Source organism: Pinus tabuliformis, chromosome X (genome assembly GCF_031772625.1).
Source record: "Pinus tabuliformis cultivar Carrire ecotype Pingquan chromosome X, CPIR1, whole genome shotgun sequence".
Lineage (NCBI taxonomy): Eukaryota > Viridiplantae > Streptophyta > Pinopsida > Pinales > Pinaceae > Pinus > Pinus tabuliformis.
The window spans coordinates 1,007,898,303-1,007,919,382 of record NC_142308.1 but is presented as its reverse complement, the minus strand read 5'-3'; the positions used below and the strand labels follow the sequence as shown (position 1 = coordinate 1,007,919,382).

Sequence of the window (21,080 nt, the reverse complement as noted above, 5' to 3'; positions counted from 1 at the left end):
TCATCCATCAAGTCAATTCTAGCACTGTTAGCACAGATGAGGTGGAAGATCCACCAAATTGATGTGAAGATAACATTCCTCAATGGAGTTATTGAGGAGGAGGTGTATATTGAGCAATCAAAGGGGTTTGAGACCTTCAACAGAGAGTCGCATGTGTGCAGACTCAAGCGAGTATTGTATGGACTCAAACAAGCACCCCGTGCTTGGTATACTAGGATCGATAACTATCTCACTAGTTTGGGCTTCACCAAAACTGAAGCAGATGCAAACCTTTATCACATTGTGGTAGAAGGTAAATTATTGATTATTGTGCTATATGTCAATGAATTGATCCTTAATGGTGATGAGCAGCTCATCAAATCTTGAAAGGAGGACCTTGCAAGAGAGTTCGAGACAGGGAAAATTTTAAGAACCCTCCCTAAATTTACATCTATAATAAATGGGCGAATCTCCATGGTATATAGGAAAAATGGAAGGCGATTTTATCAATAATATGATATGTATATATAATTTTTTGGAGAATCTCTCACCAGGCATGGCGAATATTTTACTCAATTATAAAATGTTGTGTTTATTGAATACACAAATGAAATCATTGCATTTCTTTAAAATATCTTTCGAAATCAAAATTACCGAAATTACATATTGATAACCTAGTGGGTGTAGGATAAAATTCACCCGTTCCATTCACAGAGAGCATGAGAAAAAACCTAATACTATATATAAAACCAAGAAAAATTCAAATTCATCACTTCTAGGAACCTTGTAACCACCCTACCAATACACAAGTATGTTCCTGTTTACAATTAGAAAAATTACCCAAATTACAATCTGTTTACTCCAGCATATGTTGGAAAGTTATAGAAGGATGACTAGTGCGATCAATCCATTCCTTTTAGCCCTGGATTTGTTTCAGTTTAAAACAGAAGTATACAAATATACTTGTCCAATGTCTATGCTTTAACCATTCACCTTAAGATGTTTTTACAATATAATTTCCTAAGTCTATTTAATATCTTCATTATCATAAAAACTAACCTATATCCATATGAACTCCACATCTACCACTCTTAGGGGGATGAAATCTATTTATCCCTCTGAGCACTTGGTAGACCTAGAATTAAGATGGATCTAAGATGATAGAATTTCCCCTTTAAATAGTCTATGCTCACATGAATACCATGGTATTACCATGGGTCAATACCATGGGTTATCATAAACCTGGAGCTTAAAAATTACTATTAGTAATTTATAAAAATTAATGAAATGAATAGTTGATTTTTATTTTATTTTTTATTTTAACCAAGCTAAAATGTTTAACATACATTAAATTACAACATCCATTTTTACTCTTGATCAGATCAAATAATTTTTCACTCTATGCTAGTTTGCATATCACGATATTTGATACCTCTTGGGGTTTAGTAGATCTAGAGTAAAGATGGATATATGCTGGTTTAATTCCCCCATTTAAATAGGCTACATTCCAGGTGAATACCATGGGTCAATACCATGTGCCATTTTGGTGAATACCATGGGTCAATACCATGTGCCATTTTTATTTTTATTAATACTAATATTAGCGTTAATAATGTTTTTTTGCATGGTATTAATAACAATCTAGTCCATGGTATTTGTCCCATAGTATTTTGCCCATAGGTTTCACCTAAATATAACACATTTTTTGAGTGTTCGTAAATATAAGGTGACTTATGGAGTAAATATAAAAAAATGTTTTATTTATTTACCATACCTCTAGTTTATTTATATTTTTATTAATTTACTTTACCTCTTTTACAAATATGGTATTTGGCCCATAGGATTCACTTAAATAAAACCTCTTTCTTGAGCCTTCATCAATAGAACGAGGGTTATGGACTAAATATAAAAAGAGGTTTTATTTATTTACCATGCATCTAGTTTATTTATATCTTTATTTATTTACCATACCTTTTGAGTAAGTATAAAAAGACGTTTTATTTATTTACCATACCTCCACTTTACTTATATTTTTAATTGTTTACACCCTTGCATGTATATAAGGTGACTTATGGAGTAAATATAAAAAATGTTTTATTTATTTACCATACCTCTCATTTATTTATATTTTTATTAATTTACCATACCTCTCTTATAAATATGGTATTTGGGCCTTTGACCCATAGGATTCACTTAAATAAAATGTATTCTTGAAAATGGGCGAATGGATTCACTTAAATAAAACGTATTCTTGAAAATGGGCGAATGGAAGGTTGTAACTCCTAATTTCAAGGGCTAAATTTATCTTTTTTACCCTCTCCCTTAAAATAAGGTGGGCTATTTGAGGTGATTTGTAAAAATGTACTATGATACAAAATATTCGCCCACTAAAAATTTAAAACCCCTTAATTTCGCCAAAGAGCGAGCATTCGCCCCTAAAATTTTCTATGGTTCGAGATGAAGGACATGGGCCTCATGCAGTACTTCCTTGGGTTGGAAGTATGGAAACGAGATGGGGAACTGTTTTTCTCTCAGGGCAAGTTGCTTTTCCTTAGATAAATCTCTGTGTATGTGTGTTGAATCTTGATGCGTGTTGATGATATGAGTTCTCGATCGTGAATTTACTTTTGTAGATCAGTAGAGTAGCTTCTAGTCTTGTGATTTAGAAAATTTCATGAGCAGTTAGAATTTGCACATTAATATCTACAATCCCCACTTTTAGAAATAGGTACAATAAATCTTTGAGTCCAGGGTTTAGGGAAGTCTTGCTTGATTGTTAAATAAAAAAGAACATGCAAAGAAATTTTTAAGATTTTTGTTTGGTAGCTTTTGATGTTATTAAATTTTCCCTTTACAAGTCTTTTAACCTCAAATTGTATGTTTTCTAAAGAAAAAAAACTTATAGAAAAGGTTTGAATATCCCTCAGATTAAGAGAGGTGATAATTGACTTCTTTAGCAATGGGGACCAAAAGAGAGTTTTAAGGTACCAATCCATATAGACACAGTCTTAGAATTCAGGAGCTTTACATATGCTCCTCCTTTTATGTCATTCTTGAACATGATCAGATAGGCCATTGGAAAAAGTTTGACGAAAAGAAGTGAAAATCTTGGTACTAGTGTCATAACAGAAAGGTAACTTGAAATAGGCTATAAAATCTTTGGAAAGAGTCACAAAAGTGGAATGAGTGGATCTAGTTTGATCGACATACAACTTAGTAGTAGCTCCAGTAAGAGTGCAGTAGAAAAGGCAATGACAAATGGAGTCTTATATGATAGAATTGGATGAACACCACATATGGAATGAGTGAACATGATTTGTGGGATCTTCTCTAGGATTACCTTCAAAATTGGGGATGTCGGAAGGAATCTTGGTAGGCATAACTAGCCAATTTGGGTCATGAAGAAGGGGGTCGTTGATGAGCTCACTGAATTAGGGAGACTCAAACTAGCCATAAAAGGAGGCAATGGAGTAGGAGTGCCCATATTAGTGAAGGTTACACTCATGGGGTTACCCTAGTTAGTACTTGGGTTACCACCTTGGTTTCCCACACCCACATTGGTGCTTTACATGGTGATGGTACAACATTGAGAAGATGCGGAATGAAAGGAAGAATTGGAAGAATTAGTAGAACTAGAGTCAAAATGAGGACTCAATGGAGGACTTAGAAGATGTACTTTAACTTGACGAGGAGGAGTAATATGTCCTAATAGAAACTGAGGGTGAAGGCCTCAAATTCTTTGTGACAAATGCCTAGGGGGCACAATGATCTCAAGACAATGATGACCTTAAGGACTAAACAGTGATGATAGGAGAAAAAGAGCAAAAAATAGCAAGCAAACACCTAGTGTAGTGGTGCCAAGTGTAAACCAACTATATTAATGATGCTACTTTAGTACAAGAAAGCACGTCCTATCAAAGAAAAACACCTCTAGCCTATAGGTGGTCTAAATCGTCAAACAATCCTAAATTTATTGTTTCAAATGGCCTTCCAAAGGACTTATTACTTGATGGATTATGATACCCACAAGCAAAGTTGTCTAGAGAAAGGTAAGATAGAGAACCAACTGGTTCCCACAACTAGTCCTATAGGGATTTTTCATAAGATTGATCACTATGGGTACCTTCATCCCATAGAGGTGGTCGAGCCTTGAGCTTCTTGGTGATCAGCCATCGCATGGGATTCCTTGCCAAGGGTTGGGTATCCCTGAGGAGAACCGCTCACACAATGACCTAGCCTAACCCCCTTTGAATTTGTTTTTTGATGCACTTCGACTTTGGACCATGGGAATGTGAAGGATTTTAAGCTCCCTAATATGTCAAATTCTATGTCTCAATGTAAGTGATCGATGGGTGTTATTAGAAGCCTATCCCATTGATCCTACACCTAAAATACATAGATTCTTTGGCCCTAGTGCCTAAGTGGGCTTAATATATGTATGTTTAATTATTAAGGTGTGGTGTTTGAAGTCTTGTCTTGGAGGTGTTAACCAATCTCATGCTCGTTTAGCGCCTGAGTGTGTGAAAATGATGTGTCAAGTGGATGAGTTAATTAAGAATGTTTTATGATGCCATGTGTTGTTAAAAATAAAGTGTTGAAATACTATAAATAATGATGAAATGGACAAGAAAATAAACATCCAATCAAGTACACAAAACCCCACCCAAAAAGGCTCTGAAGAAGCTAAGGAAGAGAAGTAAAACAAGCTACTTAAAGACACATAAAATGCCTATGAGACCTAATGTTAAAGGTATCGAGATCTAGAGGCACTAATCTACTGTAAATGGTGTAGACACACAAAAAAAATCATAGGTGACAAATGCTTCAAAGGATAGGCATGAAGCTCCAAAACCTAGGATGTTGAAGGGGATCTTAAGGGGGAAAGGAAAAACCCAAACTCTAAAGGGATAAAAGGTGAAATAAACCTATCCAAAAGTCATGTAAAGTAATGGATTAGACTTTGAAAATTAGTGGTTGAGAATGATGAAACCATAGACTCCTCATGTAGCCAATATATTCCTAAAATGGTGGAGGTGTACTCCCCTAGGGGGATTTTTCCTTCCTGAAAGAGAAAAAATAAGGGAATCTAGGCCTATGAGATACTGTAATAGAGATAAGAAACCTTCCTAGTGCACACAAAACACTCTCAACAAGTCTGAAAAAATTTTGAAAAATTCTTGGAAAAAATCCAAAAGGCACGTACTAACCTGGAAATAATGGAAAACACAGATAATGGGCCAAAAAGTGTGCTCTGGAATGTAGACATCGGGCTGAAAAGTGTGTTTTTCTCCTGGGACTCTCAGTCAATAGATCTTGCACATATTTTGTTGTCTTCTACTCGAATGGTACTATGACATACGGAAAGAACCAGAAAATCATCAGAATCTGAAAATTTGACAAAAAAAGAAAGAAAACTATAACTAGAAATTGAGAGGCTATAAATAGTTGTAGAAAACCATGAAGTTTACTCAAACTTCAGTCACACAGGAACTAAATTATTAGACCAATAGAGTTTCCATTTGTTAGTATGAAATTTCTTGGAAGGTGTACCAAAAACATATCACTTAAGCCATCGGTGACAAGTGACCCTAAAAAACATTTTTGGTTTCTTATGCTTCATATCAACAATACTAAAACGAGAGAAACCTGCAATAGTAGTAATTCAAAAATATTTCTACTAGCCAAATCTTCGATAGGTTGTCCATTGGTATATTAGATCATGCACTGCCTATGTCATTGTAAACCAACCATCAAGAAGTAGTGGTTGTACACTCCTTTAAATACCCTAGGAAAGCCTTAGGATTTAGTCACTATGGATTAAATGTTATATTTTTCCTCCACCAAGCATGGTAATGTTTGTGTGTTTTTGGACATCGGTCGATTCTCTAAGATGGCCATTTTGGCACCATGCAAGAAGAGTATCCAAGTTGAAGCCTTTTTTGGGCCTTATACCACCATTTTTCAACCTTCTGACACCCAAAAACCTTTATGACTACTATTTTTTTCATTTAAATTATTAAAAAAGATTCATATTAATATGTAACATCTATATTAGTTGTTGTTGATGACCAATATGGGATTAAGAGACATATCTTTGGCACTTTTTATGCACCAATTCTTTATATACCTTTGAGGTGAGTGATTTAAACTTATATATCTATATATATATATATATATATATATATATATATATATATATAGTGATAGGTTAGTATATTTTAGGTCTATGTGGTGTGATTTTGCAGATAAAGAGCTCAGACTTTCCATAATGATCTTTGAAACTATTGGCGTTTTGAATCCAAAAGAGGCTCCATCTCCGGGACAATGGTTCAAAGAAAGAGGAGGTGAATAAAATGTATAAGTATAAAAAGTAGGAGAGGAAATGGTTGGTAGATCTGTATATAGTGATAGGTTTCATGTCAACATCGTGCCATACAGTTGATCCCTTCAAGTTGCATAATTTCCTTGTCTTATTTGTTGTGAGATATAATTTGTTTTGTAGTGCCAACCCTTAATGGGTTGCTTTAGTTAGAACTATTTTTTACTTATCTTTCAGCCCATCAATATCTATCGAATCATTCTTGATATGTTACATTATTATCTTCTTATTGATTTCATCCCATGTCACTTGTAATTTCCAATTAATGAACTCCTTCAACAAGTAAATTATACTCTTGTTATGATGATGATTATGATTAACATCCATTAAGACCATAATTTATCTACGTGACCTTAAAAAGAAAAGAGATAACCTAGATTATTTTAGAATATTATTTCTTGTTCAAAATGCATTAGGAAAAGCATTCCAAGATTACCATAGTTTTGATGAATTAGGAGCTTAGAAGGTTAGTGTTGTAACAAATATTTTGAAATCAAGTTCTAATTTGGGTGTAGTCATGGCACTCTAGGAAAAAGTTCCTTTCATCTTCAACCCTCTTAGTGTCATAGAGATGATAAATTCTAGCATCACACTATATTTTGAGAAAGTGACTTTCATCTTCAACCTTCTTAGTGTCACAAAGATGATAAATTCTAGCATCACAAGTGCCTTTCATCTTCAAACCTCTTAGTGTCACATAGATGATAAATTATAGCATCACACTATATTTTTAGAAAGTTACTTTCATCTTCAACCCTCTTAGTGTGACAAATATAATAAATTCTAGCATCACAATATATTTTGGTAATAGTTCAATGCCCAACTTCATTGTGGAGCTTATAAAAGTTCATAAATGTTTTATAAATGTTGATTTTGTTGTTTGTACTAGTTAGAATTGAGAATTAACTAACTTCTTAAATATTATCCTAACTTTTATTTTCCAACTCTTTATTGCACCATAAACATTTAAAATTAAAATATAACAATATTTTTAATGTCATCTATATAATAACATATTTCTATATTCTCCAATTATTTAACACAATATCCATTTAATTTGGTAGCAATCAAATTTACAAACACTATACTTTTGTAACAAACCTTGACATCACTCTCCAACATCTGAGTTTTTTTTTTTTCCTTGGTCTAACTAATAATAATGCATCAACTAATGTACTAAAAATCAATATTTCTACTCCATATGTGTCCCTTTTTTTTCAACATACCATTATAAATCATATTTGTATTATTTTCATGAAACTCAACTCACCTACTTAATCCATATATTACATACCTCAATATATTATAATTATTTTCACCAACTTGACTCGTGATTTAATCTACTAGTTGTATACTTGGCCATTTAATGACGTATGACAAGGTCTGCACACCATTGTACACATGGAGGGCGATGAACTTAATTTGTTTACTTTTTCGTGTGAGGTGGCAACCTACTTGCTTCCTCTAGCACTCCCTATACTCGATAGTTGTGTAATGGATAGCACAGACCCAATAATCCACCCACTCGTCACCCAATCCCATGTGAGGAGGTATGTGATGGCACGAATCTTCATGGTTACGGTTTTGAGGGCAAATCAATGGTTGTGTATCCTTGGCTCCATGCCAACAACTGTAATGTATTAGGGTTAACCCTATCTTATTCCTAACCTCCTAAGTTCTCTTTTCTTCCCATTTTCCTCTCCCTCTTCCAATTTCGACAGAGCTATTGTTCCTTCACATTTCCAAACACACATTCATAAACCTGTCCCTTTCCAGGGTCTAATTTGAGGTTAATTTCACCATTTCAAAATTATTTTCCTACTCCATTGCTCGGGCATAGCCCTGGTTCACTGCTCTATTTGACAGTCACGGGTTCATTACCATTTCCCACCACTTACGAGAGATCTCTGAGCGACGACATGGGGACAATGAAGGGTTGGTGTTCGGCTATGCGTTCACTTGACCTAGTTTCAGGTAATTTTTTTTGAAATTATCTTTTCTACTCAATTTTCCCCTGAAATCTCGTATCTTCGACTCTCGGGATTAAATTTTGGTTCGTTTTATTTCTTGTACAAGTGTTGTAGTGACCCAGGGCATCATTTTTGCCAACGACTCCACTACGCTTAAGATTTCCGCTTCCAACGCCCAGGTTAGTTTATTGGCTAAGCTTCTCCTAGTTTAAGACTGTTTTAGTCTATTTCCCTTATTTTCTTCAAATCTAACTAGTGAATTCTTTCCTTGAATCCAGGTGGGTCGTCAGCAACAGACCTCAGCAATTTTATCTAGGTGAGGGTTTTGGAATTTATTATTTGCATGCCATAGTCTAGTTTGCTGTAAATTTCTTACTTGAATGAGTCCACAGTTAATTGATATGTGTTTGTTTGGTCCTCACAGGTATGCTTTATACTGGAGTTTGGACCGGAAGATATCTGTCGCAACTGGCTCGCTCTGCACTAATTGTCGCTTGTATGCTTCCAGGTTGGTTCCTTACTAGTTTCGACCTCCTCTGCTCCATGGAGTTTGATTCTTGACATTAAAATTTCTCCATTATGTTCTGCTAAGTTTTTCCCTATATGGAAGGCCTTACAGTATGGTGGTCCTGAGGGTTGTTATCACTATGACTATATAAATTTTCTAAGGACTACCTCAGGGTACCCTCCAATGTTTGATTCGAATACTTATCTTTTCTATTTAGTCTAAGTTGGACTTCGTTTGGGGGTATCAACCTAAGAAAGATGAGATAATTCTAATGTTCATGCTTATTTAACTGTGCACATAGTTTATAAGACTCTATTTGGTCATCTCATAGAGTTTTGTGTTTTGTAAAGCCAAGTTGTAGGCTCACAATTTAGTGGCCATATGTTAACAAACAAATTCTTAAGTTATCCCCTATTTTGGGTCTATTGGTATTCATATGTATTGCAAAGCTCTGTTCTTAAAATGTTTTATGGTTCTATTATTGAAACCCTGAATGGTTATCTTGATGTATCTAGTTCTATACATGAGTGTTTATCGAAGTATATATGTATACATACATTTTTAGTTAATCATATTGACACTTTGTTGTACTACTCAAGCGGATTTTTCTGGTTTAGTATTTTGCATTTATACCTATTTTGTATACCCTTTATGGAGCAGTTCTTGTAGACCTCCTTAATGATTGACCTTTGTTTAATATTTGAAGTCTGCTAAAATGTTTGCTTCAACATAGTATATATGAGCTTATCCTAGAAATCAGTTGTCATTCACTAAATTTTCTATAGTTAATCTAAGTGGTCTGAGCATGAAAAGTATTAGCACAACGTAAATGCACAGTTCCAGTTTCTGTCTTCTTGCAAGATTGTGTGTCATACATCTATTGATTTACTTAACTTTACTGTAAAATTTTCACTGTCTACATGCATTTAACTATATAAATTAAATTCGTGAAGGAAAAGTCTTCACCTTTGTTAATTTCGAACTGGTATGCCAATTTGTTAATTTACCCTCTTAATTCACGGCAAATCGTACTATATTATTTCACTGGATTAAAATATCCAAATGAATTGCATAAGTCTTGTCATGCATTTGATTTAAGACGTGCACAAGTAAATACACCTACTTTTTTTCATGCACCAGATTGTGAGTGTTCAATGGAAATACGTAGATGCTTCATGAATTTAGTTCTAAACATGCAAGTATAACTACATGCACTACCTAATGCACATAATTAAAAGGAATTCAATATAATGCATAATTTTTTTGTTCCTCGATTTCGATTAATATGATATGCATTGAATCTCTCATGCAAATCACCACAACGTGCATGCATTAATTTAAGATATTCCCCATAGCATGCATGCATTAATTTAATATATTACCTCTGTGTGCAAGGTTTCTGTGCCATAAATCTCAACCTGCTGTGACATGTATATTATTTGTTCCTTAATTTCACTGTTGAAGCAGGATTTTGAGAAACTGGCACCCTTTAAGAAGAATTTCTACGAGGAGGTAGAGGACCTCGCCTCTATGACTGAAGACGAGGTTAGGGAATATCGCAAGAGATGTGAAATTACAGTCGATGGCTCGGACGTTCCCAAGCCCGTCAAAAGTTTTCGTGACGCAAGTTTTCTAGGTATTATTAATATTTGTCTCTTCATCATAATTCATTTTCCATCCATTCCCCCACCACCAAAAAAGGAATGCCTGGGTACAAAACTAACACCCATTCCCCAAAGAAATGATTTTATGTCTAACAATTTTTTACGAATTCCACAAAGATTTTGTCTAACAACTTTTTAAGACAGAATAGAGATAGGGTTTAGAGTTATGAGGAATTTGTGACTTTGGTAATTATACACATTCTCTCCCTTATCTCTTTTATCTTTTTTACTTGACATTATAACATTACATTCTCTTATATCTAACTTTTTTTTATTTAAATTTTTAAATATTAACACTCATTGTTTTAGGATATTTGAGAGTGGTTCGAACCTCATTGGACTTTAAGATATTTGATAGTGGTTCCAACCTCATTGGACTTGAAGAAAGTAGAATTTCATATCAATTTAGTGCCCTTAACAGTTTTCAAGATTGTGGGTTTTCAGTATTGGGTGTTTTCATTGGATTTCTCAATGATGAATTTGCATGAGATCTATTGTTATTGTTAGGGTTTTACCATTATTATTAATTTTTTTTTATATTTTTAGAAATGAGACCCTATGCTAGGAAATTCTATGTCCCAGTCCCCTCAAATTTCCTTGAGAATGGTTCGACATGCCCCTCCATATGTGTCTCTCTGCTCCTGCACTCCCATACCAAAAACTTGGTGGAAAATTGGTCCCAACACATTTCCTTGGGGATATGTTGTTGAAGCTATGAAAGGTTGCCTCCCGTAACTTTAATCTAGCAATACATTTAGCCTCTAATTTTAGAGGTTTTGCAAGAACTTAGTATTTTTGGGACCTGGACTCCTTGAAGCGATTTTGATTATAAGCTTCATCCACACTTCATCCCTGAATTTTTTAGTTGTGACTTAGTCTTGGCTTCTATTGTGCACCTTTTTCTTTGTGATGGGATTAAATTGTTCAAACTTCCTTGCACGTGGATTTTTTGTGTGTGAAGTTTTCCTGTTTGACTGTTTCTGAGATTAATTTTTTACATCATGGCATCCAACTACTCTCTTTCTCTTCTGTCGAAGAGGAGAAAGTTTCAACCATCCTTGTTAGCTAAGCATTTGTGCCGGAAGGTTAAATTATTCTTCTACTTTGCTCCAGTTTCCACTCTAAATAATAGGCAACGATAGGATGGTAATCTAGATTAATTCTACCATGAATTCTATGTAGGGATTTTCCTCAGCACAAGTGCAAAGTTAGAGGACGTGTAACATTACTTGGCTGTGTGTCTGTCTTTGCTGAATTTAAATTGTAGCACATCACTACCTTCCTTATAATTCCCATGTTCCTGAATTGCTATGAGGGATTGCTATTGAAGGTTGACATGATAAAAAGGGTAGTTGTAGTGCTTCTATGCTTTGACCTTGTATTCTCCGGCGAGACTCTGTTGCCCATCCCTGAGAAGGGACTGTTTTGCAAAATCTGTAGATACTTTATTGTATGATATTAATGTGCCAATTTCCTATTCTTTGTAATATTTTTTAAAGATCCTTTCTCACTATGATTGTTTTCATATTTCAAAGCTTTTTAAGGATGTATTTATGATATGAACCAAGGGAATATAAGGGGTTAAATGTATATGATATGATTCCAAAGGGTAGTATTTATGGGGTTAAATGCCTATGTTATGTGTAAATAATTATGTAATATGGTTGGCTTAATAAGTAATGGGCCATATGTTCACTGTTTAATTAGGTATATAAAGAAATCATATATCATTATTGAAGGCATGTGATTTGAATGTATAAATGTATTTGGTATTTGGAGGAGTTTCTCTTATTGCTATATTAGCTAAAATTACCCCTCACATGTTAACATGTCTGTGTATTGATGATTGATGATTCCTTGAATGCTATGTTGAATTGTACATGAATGCAGGATAATTTAGAAATTTGTCTTTTGGCCTTCTTGAATTGGACTTGGTTGCCCTATATTTTATGATTTCTATCCAACCTAAAAATTTGAAATGTGTAAAATAGGATCGTTGAGAAACAGTCAAAGCTCAGGCCTTTCTATATCTATTTTGGGTGTCATATTTTACTGATTATCAAAATTGTGGTTTTAAGAAATTTCTGGAATGTAAGAAAAATTATGCTAATTTTTGAATTGCGGGTATTTTTTTTTTGTCAAAGTATGTTCTTGAAGAGGTTGTAAAGGCAGGCTTTACAGAGCCAACACCTATTCAAGCTCAAGGATGGCCTATGTCTTTGAAAGGGCGGGATTTAATTGGTATTGCTGAGACAGGCTCTAGGAAGACACTAGCATATCTTTTACCTGCTATTGTTCATGTTAATGCTCAACCTTATTTAGGTTTTTTATTAGATCTTTTAGCTTTGAACTGTCTAGAGCCTTATCTCCTCCTTGGCCTTTTTACTGTGATGTAATTTTTTTTTTAAGTATGATCCCTTGATGGGAGGGAAATGTCTTTTTCCTCCACACCTACCATACATGGCTACATATTAAATGTTGTCGCTTGTTGTCATATATCAGATCCAGGAGATGGGCCTATTGTCTTGGTGTTAGCACCTACATGTGAGCTTGTTGTCCAGATCCAACAAGAGGCAACTAAATTTGGGGCATTGTCAAAAATCAAGAATACGTGTATATATGGAGGTGCTCCCAAAGGTCCACAAGTACGAGATCTTTCAAAAGGTAGGTTACTTTGTAGCATCACTCTAAGCCTTTTATGTATTCGCAGATCTCAATCGTTTATGTTTTATTGTTTCATTACCTTCACTGTTTATATGTTCTCAAACCTTTGGATCTCACTATGAATTTCTAATTTTATTCTTCCCTTGTTTGGATTTAGGGGTTGAGATTGTCATTGCAACTCCGGGTCGGTTAATCGATATGTTGGAGTCACAAAATACAAACTTTCGAAGAGTGACATATCTTGTGTTAGATGAAGCTGATCGTATGCTAGACATGGGTTTTGAACCACAGATAAAAAAATTTGTTTCTCAAGTATGTATCGTTGCCATTTAATATATACTATAGGCTTAGTTACACGGGATAAATTGCACACTCGTAAACTTTTCAATATGACCTGTTTGATGGCTTTAATATTGATTTCCATTACTTATTGACTTAGATATCAAAGTTGTTTTCATTAGTAGTTAAGAATGCATTATAAAAGACCATAAAAAGCTGATTTTGTTTTTTTGTTGGGTTATATTTTGTTTCTTTCGTTGTTATTATTATTATTTTTTTTTCTCTGGTGTTCTCAATTTTGTCCTTTCCTGGCTAAGGAAGAAGGTTGGTATTGAAACCTAAACTGTGGGTTTTGAATATTTGTTTTGGGAGCAGAAATGTCTCATTTTGATTTTGATTATTCACAGTAGAATTCATTAATACAAGTAGTGTCTAGAAATGTAAGTTCACGTCCATGGTTTCAAGACAATTGTAACTTTGAATAGTGCACACACGCACATGTATGTATGGAATTTATATCGGTGCCTTAATGAAAAGGACCTTGTTTGTGATGGCAGTGAATTATTAGTTACTTAGAACTTTTCCCTGGGGTATGGACCAACTTTTGCGGATCTTTCTGTAATCCATGTTTATCTGCTGGAAAATGTTTAATTAACCTATCTTCCTGCACTATTTCTCCCCTTTGACATCAGAGCTATTTGGTGTCTGTTATAACCAATTCTGAATCTTCCCTAGTATGTAGATTCATCCAGATCGACAAACATTATACTGGAGTGCAACTTGGCCAAAGGAAGTCGAGCTTCTTGCTAGGCAATCTCTGCATAATGTGTACAAGGTAGTTTATTTTCTACAAGTCTGCATGTAATAAAACTGAGCTCTGCTTTTCTTGGGTGGCAAGTGATGGTCTCTGTTATGTTTGCAACTTTATTATTATTGGAGTCTATTGGAAGTTTTCCAATTTCTGCTAAAGCTATATGAATTTTTATGTCTTTCTAGGTAATAATTGGCTCACAAGAACTCAAGGCAAACCATGCTATTGAGCAAATTGTGGAGATTGTTTCTAAACATGAGAAGTATACAAGGTGGAGTTTATCCTTCCTAGGTGCAATTTCTAGTATATAATAACTATTCTTTTGCTTTTTAGTTGTGCAAATGCACCCATGAATTAAGACATTTCTCTTTCAGGTTAATACATCATGGATGGTAGCCACTTGCTTATCTTTTTGGAAACTAAAAAAGGCTGTGACCAAGTTACTAGGAAACTTCATATGGATGGATGGCCAGCACTATCAATTCATGGAGATAAAAGCCAAGCTGAGAGAGACTGGGTCTTATCAGAATTTAAGGCTGGAAAGAGCCCTATTATGACTGCTACCGATGTTGCTACACGAGGCTTGGGTATGTAGAAATTGATGTGTTAAAGAATCGAAAGTTCACTTTTTGTACACGAGAATGTTTACAAGGTTGCTTTTTATTACCTATTCACGGTTCATCTCTTTACTTTTTAGAATAGAGGAGGTTGATTATAGGATCAACTATGTAGATTCCAAACTTCTTGCCTTTAGCTCTAGGAGCTTAATTGACATGTTATTGGGGATTAGAACTGAAATTATTTGATATTTTCAGTGGTTTGATCATTACAAGTTGGGTGGAGGGGTGCAAAAATAATGCATTGATTGAAATTTAGGGGGTTGATTTTTTCAAGTTGGGGATTTTGGGCTGCTAGTGGTTATTCTGAAGCATGGATTGTAGCTTGGCGGTGGTTGAATACAACTCCTATGTTTGATGGCAGGGATCCTCGTTGCCTCTGCCATTGCTCTGGTCCAAATTTATGGAGTTGGCTTTCTAGTGCAACCTGATTGGCTTTTGCAGCATGTGACCTTTCTCCCGTACATGGCAGATTTTGCTGTAGTCTACTGTCAAATGGAAGTCTTTTCTTGGGCTGTGTAATAGGAATTGCATTATTGAAGCATGGTTTCTTATTTCATGGTTATTGTTCTATGCTTTTGTCTTGCATATGGACATTTCATTAGGGCCATACCTATATCACCCAATTGGATCTACTTGGGAAACATAGAAAGCCAATACTATTAAATCAGGCATGTAGTCTGAGAGTTCATTTATGCATCAGGTATATTCTTATGTTGGGTGCAGGAATAGAGTATACTACATCTATTACCAAATATAACATTTTTCTTCTTAGTAATAGAGAGAGATGACCTATTTTCCATCTGGTGATCGTTATTGGTGCTTCTTTTACTTACAAGATAGAGATGTTTGCAGTCCTCTCTTATTCTATATATGCATGTATCAGCCATTCACGTTGATTATTTTTGGGCATCAATTATATCCATGTAATTATTTTCTTCCTCCTAGCATAATGTTTTGGGTATGAACTGTAATTGAAATTCTTGTACAAATAAGATCGAGTTCTTGAATTGCATTAATTAGTCATGTGTACTTGTACAACTAAGATGATATGCTTAGGCCCTCTTATTAAATTTTGATTACAAGTCCAGTTTGATCTTTTCACACATTCTCTGTTCCATCAGATGATATCGATTTTACGTATTGTTTTAAAATTTCATATCATTAATCATCTCATTTTTTTTTTCCACCTGTCAGACCGTTAAATGATAGAGCATACAAAGAGGCTAGTTGAAGAAAGATTCACAATAGTTGGTGGTTACCAATACAATGCTGACATAGGCTATTATTTAGCAACTAAAGGCATTTGTAACCTTTGAACTGGATCAATAATGACCGGAAGTACACTTGTTGTATTGGTGATAGTCCAAGTTCTTGAAATCATAATGGATGATATGATCCTAAGCAAGATTTCTATTGTAAAGCTTGATATTATATTTTTATATTTGAATCTAGGTTGTATATGGAGATACAGATTCAGTTATGATACAGTTTGGTGTACCAAATATAGAAGAGGCCATGATGCTAGGGAAGGAAGCCTCATATTATATTAGTGGTACATTTACAAAGGTACAGTGTCAAGAATTTTAGATATCTGTGAAGCCTCTAGAGTTTTTAATGATGTTTTTGTAGGGATGAATGTTTTAATATCACCTTTCTTTTTAAAACTAATCTTCTTTTGACATTCCACTTCCATGAGATCTTTGTAAATATGCATAGGACAAGATGATTAGTTATTCTTTTCTGTGGCTTATCTGCATCTGTTTGGTGCATCTTTGGCATCTAATCAGTGCGTTATTTAGCATATGCTTTTATGCAGCCTATTAAACTAGAATTTGAAAAAATATACTACCCATACTTGTTGATCAACAAGAAAAGATATGCTGGGTTGTTGTGGACAAAGCTAGATGCTTATGACAAAATGGATACTAAAGGTGACAAACCTGATCTTTTTGTTTCAAAGACATGCCTTAGTGTTTGTGAAGGCTCGAAATGCTCTTAGAAAAATAATTTATTTGATGCGTTCTTAATTATTAAATATTCCTAATCTTTTAAATATTCCATATCAACAGACATTGAAACAGTGTGAAGGGACAATTGCCTGCTGGTGAAGAACTTGGTGACAAAGTGCCTTCACAAAATACTCAGTGATTGTGACATACCTGGTGCAGTGCAGTATGTCAAGAACACTATTTCTGACTTGTTAATGAAAAGAATGGATTTGTCACTTTTGGTGGTAACTAAGGTGAGAAAAATGAATCCTTCTGCATGTTTATGACCAAATTTGTTTGACCATTTGTTACTTTTGAAATGGAGAAAATATGATAGGGGGAGAGGAGATTTACATTGCGAGCAAGTCACTTATTACATATTCCTGGTTTCAAGTGTTCGAAGTATATACTATATACCTACTTCAGGACATTTCACATGATTTTACAATTTTTAGCTTCACTTAAATTCTCATAAAATCATGAATTTTTCAAATAACTCTTTAACTTATCTGCATCCATTTAGATTATTATTCTTTTTATATACATGTAATTACATTTGTCTTTGGAAAATGAACCTAATTTACATTGTATGTCGTTTTCTTCGTTATATATATATGAATTTGAGATCTTCGTTTTTACAGATTTGAAAGGCTGTCAAGGAGGTCATGACTACTTAGGTACAGAAGGTGTGCTTCGAGTCAGCCTGAGCTGCTTTGTATCCAATTTTAAAATTTATATGCCTTACAAGTTGTTTGGCTTTTAAACACGTTGGATACCGGATTCTAATTTCTTGTCATGAGCTTTTTAAGTTTGAAGTGGCATCATGTCTTTCACAGAAGGTAAATCCAGATCAGTATCAAGGTCTGAATTTTCATGCAGAACTAACCACCCATTAGTTACAAACCAGATTATTTCTGGGGGCTTTAACATGCAAGTGGCCTTGGCAATTTTCAAATGCATAACCATGGCAAAATAACTTACATAAAATCATATCCGCGTATCGATGCCATTTGAATATAAGTGGCACATGCATCTTGTGCACTTCGTGCGATGTCAAGCATGTTATTTTCCCTAACAGTATTGGACCATAGCGATAGGCCTCTGGAGTCTGAACTGTTTACCTTAACATCACCTCAGATATTTTATTTCTCTATGTTTATTACAACAGTTGGAACTATGAAGTTGCATGAATGTTGTGACTCATGGCATTCAGGATGGTGGCCCTTGAAGAGCCTTATGTGGATTGCTCTGATGGTGATCCGCTTTTTTATTCCATCTTGTTTTATTCAATTCTATGGTGAGTTTACTTAAAATGATTCTCAACAATCTATTTCAATACCAAATCTGTTTAAAATTACCAATTTTTACTTTGTTTATGCTTAAATTAGATAGGTTTCATGACTTTGTGGCAAATTTCAATTAGACATCAAAATTGTCCAAACATGGACTTCATAAAATGACATATCATAAACTAACGTCTTTGTAACTATTGATGCAGGTGAAGTTGCTAGATTTGGTGTCGGGTATGCTTCTCTTCTTTCATGTTTTTTGGAAAGAATGTGCCTTTTAAGTACACAAACAATCCGCTTGGATAAATTAACTTCTGGAGAATCAATTTTACATTTGCTGATTTGTAGAAAACAGTTGATGACAAATCTAGGGGTGGGGGTTGGTGATATTTTCACGCAATGTTTCACTAGTTCAGTGATATCTAATAGATCCCCCGTACAACAATCACCTACGTCATCAAAATGTCTCCCCACATTCTGTACTTGGAAGGGATTCAGTCAATATTTACTGCTAGCAATGGGAGGAAGAAGTGTCAAGGGAGGCTCTTATACAATTGAAGAGAATCAAAACATGACAATATATAATATATCTGCATTTTTAATCTCATGTTGAGAAAAAATGATTACTGTTTAGCTACGGCAGAAACAGATGTTTGCAGTTCATATCCTTTATGAAGGCTATCAACATATTCTTAAGGGCATTGTTGTTTTCCTGTGCTAACAATCTCTTTGTTGAGTCAGGGTCTGACAAGGACTAGAGATGACTATGCAGTCAAGGCAGCACACATGGAACTAGCTGAGTGCATGCGGAAGGTAAATACTGGAAATAACTTCTCAGAACAAGTATAATGAATGGTGCAATGCCTTCTGGTTCCATTTCAATCCTATATCTCTATTTTTATTACTGCAGTGCATCTAAAGACTCTTGTAATATTTTTCTTTTTATTGACAATGAGTCCATTGCTGGATTTCTTAAATTGATGTCGTGTTTTAAAGCCAAGCTGCCACTGGTTTACAGAGGGATGTTGCAACTGCTCCAACTGTGGGTGATCGTGTTCCATATGTCATCATAAAGGCTGCAAAAGGTGCCAAGGTAATAACTAACCCCTTCTGTGCTCAGCATAAGTCTCGATATTGCACTAAAAAATGGTTATTTTAATTATTTTGTTATGTTTTATTTGGAGGAATAATTTACAGAGGGATTATGGTTATAATGACTAATGTGTTTACTTGGGCTCACGCATATGAGAAATCTGAGGATCCAATTTACGTACTAGAGAATAACATCCCTATTGATCCAAAATATTATCTGGAGAATCAACTGAGCAAGGTGAAAGACCAAAGCATCATCACTTGCAGTTTATGCTCTTTTTGAAAATTTCACCAGTGTTTCAAATATATCTTGATAGATAGTAATTATTTCCAGCTAAGTGTTTTTTATTAGTGCTTGTTTTTGTTCTGTAGTCGTTGTTGAGAATATTTGAGCCCATTTTGAAGAATGCAATCAAGGAGCTTCTTCATGGTAGTCACACACGAGCAGTTTCCATATCAACTCCAAATAGTGGAATTATGAAATTTGCCAAGAAACAATTCAATTGTATTGGTTGTAAAACACCTATCAGGTATTTAGTTAATACAGGTAGAGGGTGTCCTGCATGTGGTTTCCTTGCTTATAGTAGTGCACAATTGAGAGTAACTATTATTTCAGTTTGGCGCTTTAGAAAGCTACTAGGGTTCATCTTTTTGATGTGGAAAAATATATGAGGTTGCATGATTCCATGCCTGCTCTCCTTGTAAGAAACTGTCTAGCTTTCTTATAATAAGAATGTCTGGTTAGGTTGCTTCATACTGAAATTCATGATGTTAGCTGATTTCATGTTTCCATTGCAGCAAAGAAGATCAGACACTTTGTTCACATTGCAAAGGAAGAGAAGCAGAATTGTATCAGAAAACAGTTGTGAATGGTACGCTGGTATTCTAATACCATTACTCTTTATTTGGAGAATTTAAAGTAGGCCTTGTGTCTATTGTTCTCACCTAGATTTTCTATCATATGACACTAATATTTGATCAATGCCAGTGAGGGAATTAGAAATGCTCTTTGGTAAACTATGGAAACAATGTCAGCGGTGCCAAGGCTCTCTGCACCAAGATTTTCTTCGCACAAGGTTTTTGAATGCTATATTTCAAGTATTGCATCTTTATAACGTGATTTAAATTTACATTATGGATGTATTTTGTAACATTTGTGTGATCATGGATTTGTTTTTAATTAATAAGATGTTTTTTTCTAATTGTTACAATTACTATCTCTTTTATACTTACATTGATGTCCTATCCTTATTGCAGTCGTGACTGCCCAATATTTTATCGTAGGAATAAAGCTCAAAAAGACCTAATTGAAGTAGAGGTGCAATTAGAGTGCTGGTAGTTTTGAGGATGCTGCCTGTGTAGCTTGTAATTTTTTGTATTATCGAATATTTTTGTTTTCCTGAATTTTCTCTGGTGTATGTTTCTCTGATTTAATGGCCCAGGGAATTTATTTGGTCCCTGAATCAGGATGAGCATGGTTTATTTATTGTACAGTAATTGTCAAGTCCTTGTTATTTAATGTTAACCAGTTCGATATATCTTTTCTCCTTGCAAATGAGATGGAGAAAAAGTCAAAATGGATACATACTTCCCAAGGCACACCCTATAAATGCAATGTGCATGCACGCATATCCCAAATTTTAGGAGAGCACACACTATAAAACATAGATCTGCAAGCTTACATATGTATATCCAGACATGCATATAGTTGAATGGATGGATGGATGCATAGATAGATAGAGATGGATACATAGATAGATTGGTAGGAGAAAATCCGAGACAATAGTTTGAGCAGATTTATTTTTTTTTAAATAATTTTTTTTATTGTCTCTAGAGA

The 21,080-nt window shown here is 34.6% G+C and overlaps 1 pseudogene; it reads left to right on the top strand.

Moving 5' to 3' along the window:
• Nucleotides 1-10,264: 10,264 nt before the first annotated feature.
• Nucleotides 10,265-20,132, top strand: LOC149143164 (DEAD-box ATP-dependent RNA helicase 20-like; annotated as a pseudogene).
• Nucleotides 20,133-21,080: the final 948 nt, after the last annotated feature.